An 11,908-nucleotide genomic window follows, 5' to 3' on the forward strand; every position below is an offset into this window, starting at 1 on the left:
AAGCTTCCTATGAACCAAGCACTTATAAAACTAAACATTTAATAAATATTAGCTCATTTAATCTTCATAAACCTGTTCCAACTTCACAGATGGGGAAACTGAGTCGCACAGCCTATAAGTGATGGAGCTGGGAATCTGGCTTCTGAGTCTGTGCTTGTTTGGGACCTCTAGGCTATGTTGCCATGACCTTTGACCCCCACAAGAGTTAAAAACCCAGAAGTCCCAGACTCTAAAAACACAACATGGGCTTGGTCCATGTGCATCAGAGTAATGGCTTATCTGGCCAATGTTTGAAGAGAGCTGGCCAAAACGTTTGGCTTTCTAAAGACTCTCGAACCTTCATATAACTTTTCGGTTAGGGGAGTGGCAGATTGTTTTTTCCAAAGGTGGTTGCAGTGATATCTCTGCTCCCATTGTTTTTCCTCCTGCTGAGTCTGGGAGGAATTGTGGCGAAAACAGAATGGCACTTTGTGACTTCCAAGGATAAGTCATAAAAGTTGATATAGCTTCTGTCTGGTTCCTTGAGTTGCTTGATCTTGGAACCCAGTGCCATGCCATGAAAAAAGCCAAATGGCCCACGGAGAAGCCCACATGGAGAGGGACTGAGACCTCCAACCCCCAGACCACTGAACTCCCAGCAGCAGCTGGCACCAACTGGGCAGCCAGAGAAGTGAGCCATCTTGCAAGCAAATTCTCCAGCCCCCAATCACACTGCCCCACCTGACACCAAATGAAGCAGACACAAGCTGTCCCTGCTGAGCTTTGTCTAAATGGCAGGTTCATGAGAGAGAGAATGGTTGTTGTTGTAGGCCTGTAAGTGCTGGGGTGGTTTGTTACACAGCAGTAACCAACTGACACATGGAGGGAGCCCTAATAATAACTGGGATGGAATTTTCTGACAAGTCCAGTGGAATCAGAACTCAAAGGTAAATTTAATTTAAGTGGTAAATGTGACATCTTCCGAATCCAAGTTTAGGTTGTTGATTCATACATGCTGAACTTCGCAACATGAAATTCTGGTGTCTGCATAAATCTTTAGGACCCCTCTTCAATAATAACATTCACCTCTGCTTTCCAACATTTAAACTCAAACGTGGAGGCTGGCTAAGGCTGCCCCAGGTAATGTGAAAGCCACTCTGCCCTCAACCATGATAATAAGAATAGTAGGATGAATAGCTAACATATATAATGCTTATTGTGAGTCTGACATTATCCTCTGGTGTGGGTCCCTTTATCTAAGGAGCATCTCAGGAGGAAAAGAATGGGGCCTCTGAACTCCTGCCTTTTGAGGTTCACTGTTACTGGAAGTTTTTTGATAAAACGAAGTGGTCTTGATGGAGGTCTGCTTCTGTTATCACCCAAGTTTACATTCTGACTTCTCCTTTGAAATCCAAACAATATCATCAACCATCTACCTGAAATCTCTGTTTGCTGGTCTTCTGGACAAATCCACCCCAACATGCCGAACTCTTGATTTCCTCCCTGCCCCACCCCCAAGTCTCTCGCTCTCCCCATTTTGGTGGCTGGCATCCCATCTGTTCTGAGGATCAGGCTCAAACCAAAGACTCTTTTTTGCCCTCACACACCGTATCCAAAACATCGTCAAGTTGACATGGCACCGCCTCCAAAACTTGCCCTGAATCCATCCCACAGCTCTGTTTCTGCAGCTACCTTAGGCCAAGCTATTGAGTCTCTCTTGTCTAGACTGAAAGCCTTCTAACTGGTCTCTACTTGTGAGGAATGGGCTGGTGCTAGTCTCAATACCTAGGCCTGAGATTTTTGGAAAAGGCTAGTTCTGGTTTGGCCTTGACTAGAAGCCCTAGCCTGGCATCATGATTTGGGGATAATGACTGAACACCTGAATAGGAACTTACACAGCTGACACATGTGTCCCAAGCTTGGTAGCTCCTACAGCCACCCTTGTGGTGGGTGAGCAAGAACTGTGCAGGACCCCTGTTCAACAGTGCCCCCGAGTGGCAAAAGCTGGAACAATACTGCCAGGGGACTTCCCCACTCGCTTGCCAATTCTCACAATTCTCACATCAAGACTGAAGCCTTCCCACCAAGTTCTTGGGCAGGAACAGACCTCTCAAGTCCCAGAGCTTTGATCTTAGGCGACCTCTGTTTATTCTGAAAACACAGGCAGGGACCCCGCTTACCTTGTACATAGGATTGGCTAATCTAATCACAGCAGCAGAGCTGGCAGGACCGTTGGAAGCCCAGGTCTCTGAAACTGAGACCCAGAGGTGGGAAGAAAGGGACGTCTTGTCCGAGGGCCCATTGAAGCTGAAGTCTCCGAAGACAAGCCACAGCCTATGTTGGGACAGGCCAGACCAGGATGCAATTTCCTTTTTTTTTTTTTAGGGGATGAGTCAGGAGCAGGGGGTGAGGTTATTAAGTTGTAATTATCTCAGCCCTGGCATGCCCCAGGGGGCTTACAAGGTGTGCAGTGGGGCTGGGGGGGTGGGGGGGGGACGGGGAGAGGGGGTGGAGGGGGTGGAGGTTAGGAGGTGAGGAGGGTTCATGTCCTGAGAATTCTGCCTTGGCTTCCCCTCTCCCTATCACAGCCCAAACCGGCCCCACCACCCTCTGGGCATCTGAAACCTCATCACAGGGGGCTAAGATGGGTGGGATGAATCAGAACTACCATTATCATCATCATCCCTGAATCTCAAAGACCATCTCCGTTGCAACTTCCTGCCCCGGGTCAAGTTCTCAGTGGATACTTGATCAGGGTTCCAGCTTGCATACCTCCGAGAGGCAGCTGACCCACTACCCAGATATTAAAAAGTCCTTCTTTCTGGGAAACCAAGGTCTTTTTTTCTTGCTCTATTTGTCCCCATATGTCCCCACTCTGCCCTTCTGTTACTGCCGCAGGAGAAACACACCTGTCCTTTTTGTTCCTTGATGATTTTGCCGAGCAATTACCAAGAAACCCCAACCTGCCGCCCCCACCCCCACCAACTCGACACCTGCCTTATCCCAGGAGGTCACTGCTGTGGTCCCCATGGGACCTGTCCCAGAGCTGCTCCTTTGGTGACCTAAGTCCTCTGTGCTCATCAGCATCACACCCCCATGACCTGGCATTTGTGCGCCGATATTCAGGCCAGGATTCTGCAGGGAAAGCAACTGTTCTGGTGAATACAACCAGTTCTACCCTGGTCAGCGTCCTCCCCAGCCCTCATGGGGACTGATGGGTACCGGAGAGGGGAGTTCAAGACCAGGGTCCAGACCCCTTACCAAAATAAACCCAACATCGCCTCCTCCATGTGCTCAGCTCGAGTTCTGCTCTCTGAGACTCCAATCGCCCCCAATCAATCATCAAGGAAGCCAGGTCATAGTTCGTTGCTTATATGTCCCTCTCCTCCACTGGACTGTAAGCCTCCTGAAGCGAGGCCTGGGTCTCATTCTCTCCGGGTGGTTGGAGTCTGTCTCAGGTGGCTCAGGACCCAGGGCATAGTAGATGCTCAGTGAACATTTATTGGATGAATGAATGAACGCCCTTCCCTGTCCCTTGGCTGGGATGAGGGTGTGAAAAGGGGAGCTGATGCTTACCAGGTTCCAGGCATGCCCTCAAGGATCAGTGCTCACACAGCAGCCACCTCACCCACCCCACCCACCCCACCCACCCATAATCCCTCTCCTTCTCAAACTGTCACATTCCGAAACCTGCTCTTCCTTCCTGACTTCCTTCCTCCCAGAGTCGTGGGTGGGACCAGGAGTGGCAGAGTGTGGCCTTGAGTCCAGGCAGACCAACCTGCTGCTGGCTCCCTGTGGGACTCAGGCTAAGTGGCTTCTCTCTAAACCTTAGTTCTCTTATCTATGGAATGACCCAGGATTCTTAGGGTTTGGATAGTCTGTGGTTTGCCGAATCAAGCGCCTCTGATTCTCCCAGGACTCCTCTCAGCCTCTCCCCACAACACCTGCCTCCCCTCCAGGCTCTGCTGACTCTTGTCACTCAGCACCTTGGTGGGCACCAGGGAAGGGCTGGAGGAGACAATGTCTGGGCCCCTCTGGTTGACAGCTCACCTGAGGCCCTGAGGACAGAATAGATGACATGTTGTTAGTCCTTGGGCTCCCACCTTGGGATATGCGGGGTGAGCTCCCAGCCCTGCGCTCAAGGACCCCAGGCCTGAGGCTGTGCCCACCTGACATGGGGAGAGAGGGATGCCGTGAGAGCATTCTCTCCACCTACCCTGTCACCCCAAAGCCTCTCGGCCCCCCTAGCTTTGCTGCCCTCTGTCCTGTCTCTCTCCCACCTTCCTCGCTTGGCCTTCCTTTCCACTCTGCATAGCAAGCAGGAGCCCGAATTCAGAGGCACACATTTGCAGACTTTGCTGCTTGTTGATTGTGTGACCTGAGGCACGTGACTAAACCTCTCTGAATCTTAGTCTCCTGGTGAAAATGGGGGTAATGACAGTAGCTGCCTCCTTGAGTTGTGAGGATTAAACGAAGTAATTTATATAGAGTACTCAGAAAGGTAGGGCACTTATTATGTACTCAGAAAATGCACGTTTATTAATCATATTATCATCATCAGTATTTGCCCAAGAACTCCTGGCTGCCATTCCAGTGTTCTGCCAATCACTGCTATCCCGAATCTTCCACTGATTGGTTGTGTGGCTCTGGATAAGTTAATAGACCTCTGAGGTTCAGCTTTCCTCCCCTGAAAAGTGGAAATAATAATACCTCCCTCATAGAGTTTTGGGGAGGTTGAGGTAACGACTATAAATAGGGTAATGAGAAAATAGATCACCTAAATCTGGAAATTCTGAGAGTGAAAGGAGACGCCATTAATGAACACTCCAGCACAGCAAGCTCCAAGCAGAGTGAGTGGGCTCCTGGCGCACAAGGTACTTAGCACAGTGCTGGGTCTACAGTGACGAGGTCAATAGATGGGGGTTTTTCCATTGTTGCCCCCTCGTCTCTCCAAATCTCCCCCCTCTCTTTGGTTCTCCCCTCCCTATTTTTTTTTTTTTAAACTCTCCCCTCTCCACCTCTTGCTTAAAGTACTGATTGGCCCCAACAGCCTCAGAACACTTTTAGCTCATCCAGTTCAATCCATCCCGTGACATCACTATGGAGAAGCCGAGGGAGGCTCAGCCAAGGGAACAGACTCTGCCAGTTGCACAGCAGTCAGCACGTCATTTTCCCTGCTCAGGAGCCACCAAACCCACCACCTTCAGTCAGGCATTCAAGATCCTTCACAGTCTGGCCCTGCCTACTGCTCCCTCCATCCTCCAATCCCTGCAACCTCATCTCTCCAGCTCACTTGCTCAGCAGCTGCTCCTAGAGATCAGCCTAAGAAAGAGTCCTAGTTGGAGGGAAGGCCCTATGTGCGGAGATTGCCTCTCACCCCCAGCTCACCCCAGCTGTTCTTCCTCCTGCCCTCAAGTGACACCAAAGAGCTGATGATGCTCTTCTCCCCAGATCTCTGTTCCAGCCTGGGGATGGCACCCAGTGGGACTGAACCCAGGAGGCTTTGCTGAAGCGAGCAACATCTCCCAGACTCTAGACTCCATGTAATTGGTTTCTAATGGGCCCTATTATGACCCTATCCTTAATGTGCATCATGGGCACCTGACCTCCACAGCTAAATGGTTAATTGAGGAGGTGCCTGGGGCCACTGCCCAATCTCCCTTTTCTTCCTGGTTCTGTTGGAAGCTGCTGGTCTCTCTCTCTTACCAGTAGGCAGTGGCTCACCAACTCCAACCCAATGTCCCAGCCAGACTCAACCCCACAGAAAGTATTATTGATTCTTAGAATTTCTGAACCAAAAGATCATGGTAATTCAACTATAGCAGAAGGATCTCATTTTAATGACTAACACTGATCAAGTGTAGGGACTACTTGAGCTATTTGAGGAAATGCCAGGCCACGTCCAGGCTCATCTAGTGATGCCTGCATGGACCGTGTGAGGGAGGGGAGAGGAAGAGCAGCACGCAGACCACATACTTTCCATCCAGGATCCCATGTCTGTCATCCATGCACAGATTGCATAGTAGGCTTGGTCTACTTCTCTGAGAGGGAGGTCCCCAAGAATCCAGGAAGTCCCAGAAGACTGGGGAATTGAATTCAGTCTAATAGTCAGTTTATATCTTAGGTATGATGGATCTAACCCTGATGTTTTACAGAGGAAGAAATCGAGGTTCAGAGAGAAGAATGGTCACCCAGCAAATGAACAGACCTGACATTGGAACCTTTGGTTAAGTTCAAGGCTGATAGGGAAGAGGACTTCTAGGTGAGCCCCGAAAAGCAGATCCTGAAAGAAGCAAAGCCAGTCCTCTGCAAAGCAGGCCTAATCGCGAAACCGTGGTATGGGGAGTGAGCTGGGTGGTGAGGCCTGGTCCTCAGGGAGCTGACCCATCCCAAGAGCCAGAATGGCCCCGGATGCCAGTAATGAGCCAGGATGGCCTTACTCTGCCAGGGGAGGGTAAGAAGAGGAAGTTCAAATGGCAAGGAAATTAAAATACCTGCCTTTGAAAGCCAAAAAATAAACAAGAGTTGACTCACAGAATTGTCACATGATGCTGAACGGTTGAAAACAAGAGTCATAGAATTAGGAACATCCTTTAAAGACTTATGGGAGTAAGACCCCTTCTCTGCTGACCTGCTCATCACTGAACTCCAGCTCCTACCACAGAGTTGGTGTAAAATACGTAATTGTTAATTAATGGACAAACCTCCATGGTGGGAAGGGAATTTGCCCCTCACTATATGGGCGCCTGAGGGGGAGGCACATTTTCTAAGTGTGCTGCCCACACACTTGGTCTCATCAACTCCTCACAGCAGGCCTATGAGATGATTTGATTATAATCCCCACTTTACAGGTAGGAAAATGGAGGCACGGAGGGCAAATTCTCTTGAGAGTTCAAGGTCGCATAACTCTTTTCACTTCACGCAGAACTGGTCGTGCCCTGGGGTCCTCAGGGTGGGAATTGGAAGAGGAAGTAACTCATGGGGCGTCTTCTCCGCAGACAGCCTACAGTTCCCAACTCTGCCCGGAAATGTTTCTGGGTCCATGAGAAGATCTTGCTTCTCCCCCTCCCCCTCCTCCAGTCTGGCAATACGTGTGGGGAAGGCCCGGCCCCAGCCAAGGAAGGGCTCGGCCATGGGCTTTCTGTCTCTGGCCCCCACGCTATCGTGAACGTGAGGAACAGCTCAGGGTCCATGCAGCTCGACAGTCCGAAGAATCAATGGTCCAAGTTTCATTCCACAAACCCCCTTTCCTGAAGCTCCGCTCGGGGCCTTTGTGCCCCTAGGCCAGTGGTCGGCAAACTGCGGCTCGAGAGCCACGTGCGGCTCTTTGGCCCCTTGAGTGTGGCTCTTCCACAAAATACCGACTTCTGCGCATGGGCCACAAAATTTCAATCGCGCTGTACGTGCGCACCCGCACGTGGTATTTTGTGGAAGAGCCACACTCAAGGGGCCAAAGAGCCGCACGTGGCTCGCGAGCCGCAGTTTGCCGACCACTGCCCTCGGCCCACAGGCCCTGCCCACTCACCTGCCATGCCAGGGCCGGCGACTCCTTGCTTCCTCTGCACCTCGCGGTGTGGACCGTCAGGACGGCCGGGAGCAGCCAGCCAGACCCAGGTGAACAAGGCACAGCTCGGAACACCCCTGAGCGGGGCAGTCAGAATTCAAGAGGAGGCGTGGTCCTTTCCACCCCAGCAGCAACACCTACGACGTCTAGTCACCCAATAATTGCCCTGGTTTGTACCTCGAAGGTGTCCAGCATGGGAGTGGCTCAGCCAAGAGGCTTTCCAGATTCCGCGGCAGAAACTGAGGCCCAGAAAGATCACAAGCCTGGCAAGCAGCCGCGGAGGAAGGAGAGGAAGGAGGAGGGAACGAGGTTTACGGTCAGCCTTTCCTGCCCCTCACAACAGCCCTCAGACAAGAAGACGAGGCTCAGAAAGGGGACCCTAAAGGAACCTGGTTACAAGAGGCAGAGCCGGGACTAGGACCCTGGCTCATGGCATCCAGTCTGGGGCTGCCTTCTCCCCTGCTGGGTGAGACGAGAAAGTTCCAGGGACCACCGCTCTTCTCTCCTCTGTGTGAGCTCCAGAGGCATCTTGCGGGGCAAAGGCCCACAGCCCTCTTCCGGGGACCTGCCCTCACCATGCCCCTCCCGGCCACACACCTGTACACACGCACCCGCAGGCTCAGCCTTCATGGAGCGGCCCTGAGTTTCAGAGACCCACACAGACCTGGCTTTGAAGACCAGCTCCTGCCCCTGGTCACCCTGGGACTCCAGCTAGGTCTGTGGTCCTCCCTGGGCCTTAGTAAAAGATGACCGTGACCTCTCTTTGTGGGGCGTAAAGAGGGTGACTGGGATAACTCAAGGACGTGGCCCGGATGCTTAGGGAACCTGGCTTGCCTGTCCCTTCCCTCTGTACTTCGGGAGTGGAACCATTCCTGAACTTGTCCCTCTGCCTGGGTCAGATCTACCCTGGAACGGGGGAGGAGGCCCTCAGCCTGATGTTTTGCAGTGTCTTCTATCTTTTGGACTTCTGGCAGGGCCTCCCTGTGACAACCCAACTGCCAGGAGTGATGTCAGCTGAGGCTCTTGGGAGGAGGTGAATGAGAAAAAGAGGGGAGTGGTTCTCTGGTTCGAGGATGAAGCTAATCTACCCTGAGTTGTGAGTGGGCTCCAGCCTGGAACTAAGCAGCCACAGGTACCCTGTGACCTTGGGCAAGACCTCTCCCCTCTCAAACCCAGCTTCTCCACCTGTAGACCAGAGGGACTGAACCAAAGTGTTCTTCAGGGTCATTCTAGCTCAATGTCTGATTCCAGGGTTCAAAGACTCCGGACTTCAAAGCTCCTAAAGTCTTATGAGCCGTGAAATAGAATTTTATTTTCACGGGAGCTGGGAGGGAAGTTTCTCTTTGTTGGGAAGGGCCTTGAGGGATGACTTGGGCCATCAGAAGCTGGGCGGAGCTGGGCCAGCCAGGAAAGGGGAAGTGGGAGGGGTGGAGTCCTGAGACAGGGCAGGAGGGTCGGGCAGGGGTCTGTGTGCTGTTGCTCTCTGTGAGCGCCCACGCACTGGGGAAAGCATACAAACCTCAGTGTTTGATGTGGCTGGATTTCTTATAGAAAGTGGCGAAGGGGTTGAGTTGTGCTTGTCAGTGTGACACAGGGCCAACAGCTTTAATCGACAGACCTGGGCTCGACCAAAGCTGCTCTTCTGCCTGTGCAGGGTCAGGCTCCTCCCCACTAATGATGGTTATTCAGGGACCTTTTATCTTTCATTTTGGGTTTGCCTGGACTGGGGCTCCCAGAACACGGGCCATTCCAAAGCACCTCCCCCATCAACAGCCCAAACAATTCATTCTCAGCTTTAGGGGACAGCAGGGGAGCCTGGCCGTGGAGGCCTGGGATGAGGGCTAAGAAAGTGGGCTCTGTTACCTCTGGGACAACTGGCTGTGTGACTCTCCTCAAGTCAGTTACCTTCTCTGGGCCTTGGAGCCCTCCTCTGTGAAAGGAGGGTGGGTGCTGAGTCTTACCAGTCCCAACATTCTCTGATTCTAAATGATCAGGATGGAGATGGCAGACCGGATCCAAAGACCAAAGATGGGGGCGACTCAGTACAGCCCAACGACACCTGGACCAATGCCTCGCACACAGTGGGTGCTTCACAAACTAAAATCCTTGCCCGTGGAATAAGCAGATGCTTTAAAGATAGTTTAATTGTCTTTATGACTGTAAAGGTAACACATGTTCATGTAGAAGCAACACAGATAAAGCATACATGCATATGTAAATCAATTTACATAATAAATCCCTTTGTATGGAGAAGAGGATTTGTAACTTGACCTTTTTCTTAACCACAGACTGTGCTTAGATTGTGCACTATTTCAAATCACAGGGTAGAGACTCACGTCATCACTGGGGGCAGCTTGTGTGAATTTACATAATTTAGCTAACCCTTCTCAAATCAGTAGGAGTTTGGGTTGTTGCCAGTTTTTTGTCCTTATAAAGAAATGTAATGTGGCCTGGCTGGTGTGGCTCAGCTGGTTGGGCGTTGTCCTGTGCACCGAAAGGTGGCTGGTTGGATTCCCGGTCAGGGCACATGCTCAGGATTGTGGGTTCGATCCCCAGCGGGGGGTGTGCAGGAGGCAGCTGATTGATGTTTCTCTCACAAGCATGGATGTTTCTCTCTCGCTCCCTCTAAAATCAATTTTAAAAAAAAGGAAAAGCAAAGTAATGCTATTTTCACAGGCATTTTTGTGTACTTCCCATTTCAGGCTCCTCAACTGAAGCTACCGTGGGCTTCAGACCTGCCTGTCCTCCCACCTGCTCCCTGGACACGAGGGAGAGGAGGCCAGGCTGCAGTGCCCTGTCCTTTTGGGGGTGAGTACAGAAAGAACCGGGCAGAGGCAGGCCTCTGTGAGCGTGAGGCCCACAGACCAGCAGCGCCAGCACTGGTTAGAAGTGCAGACTCCTGGGCCGACCGCAGATCCCGGCACCAGAATCTGCCTTTTAACAGTGAATCCCATGCACACTGAAGTTTGAAGCAGCTGTTCTCAAAGGGAGGCCCAGAGTCCTTAAGAATCTGTGAGGTCAAACCGAGTCATAATACTCTTCGGGTTTTGGGGGGCCTATTTCAACTCATTCTCTCATGAGCAGACAGTGGAGTTTTCCAGAGGCTACATGATATATGATGTTGCAAAAATTTTAATGCAAAAGCAGATAGGAGAATACAGCTGTTTTTCTATTAAGCCTTCTATATAGTTAATGGCATTTGTTAAAGAAAGTAAAATGATGTCACTCTTATTAATATTATTTTTAGTGTTGGAAAATATAATGATATTTTTTATAAATACGTGTTAGCTGTGTTAAGATGGGTTTATTAGTTTTTTAAAAATGTGTTTGTTTTTTATTGATTTTAGAGAAAGAGAGAGGAAGGGAGAGGGAGAGCGAAAAACACTCAGTTGGCTGCCTCCTGCACACCCCTACCAGGGATCAAGCCCGTAACCCAGGCATGTGCCCTGACTGGGAATTGAACCAGTGACCTCTCTGTGCATGGGACAATGCTCAACCCACTGAGCCACACTGGCTGGGGTGGGCTTATGAGTTTTTAAATGAGTTAATGAATAAACATTTTCTAAGTCTCTCAGTGTTAATTTCCAAATGGGTAAATATTCATCGATACAAACCCACAGAAGCAAGCACTCTTTGAGATTCTCAATCATTTTTATGGGTGTAAAGAGGTCCCGAGACCAAAATGTTTGAGAACTGCTGGTCTAGAATATGCTTCCCCTTTAGCATTCTAGTTCCGTCCCTCAAGAGGAAATCATAAGCTGAAAATCACGGGGCGGCGGCCTGAGGCTATGGCCTCCAGTAAAGGTGGGCCACGGGCCAGAAAAATCCAGGGGCAGGGGAAGCCACAGGCCTGGTGCCACCTATGGTGAATCCCAAGGTCGGAGCAGCCAGCTGGATGTACTAGTATGTGCTTCGACTGGGAGTCACCCACACTGTCTTCGGAATTCATCCTCACAGGACAATGAGTCAGAAGGACCCACCGGAGCGAGATCTGGACTGGTCTGGTGGCAGGCCGTCTCTTTTCTTCTCTGGGCCTCGGTCAACCAGGCTGTAAAATGGATGATACTGCTTCCCTCCACCCTTGGGCCAAGTCATAGGGCAACTAATAAAAGACTGCGAGGCTCTAAGTCATCGCCACATCACCTCATCTTCAGAATAATAACCACGGTGGCATAGACAGTCGGAGTTCAAACTCTGGCAGGGAATTGCTTGCCCAGCCAGAAGGCAACTTGAATTTGTAGCATTGTCAGCAAACCTTGTCATTTACCACTGTCTGCAGGCCAGAAGCTGCGGGGCAAGCCAGCAGGTTAGAGATGGCCTCACCCTGTCCCCCGTGTCCAGGTGTTGCCCTGTTCACTCATCCAC

This window comes from Myotis daubentonii, chromosome 8 (genome assembly GCF_963259705.1).
Source record: "Myotis daubentonii chromosome 8, mMyoDau2.1, whole genome shotgun sequence".
In the NCBI taxonomy this organism is placed as follows: Eukaryota; Metazoa; Chordata; class Mammalia; order Chiroptera; family Vespertilionidae; genus Myotis; species Myotis daubentonii.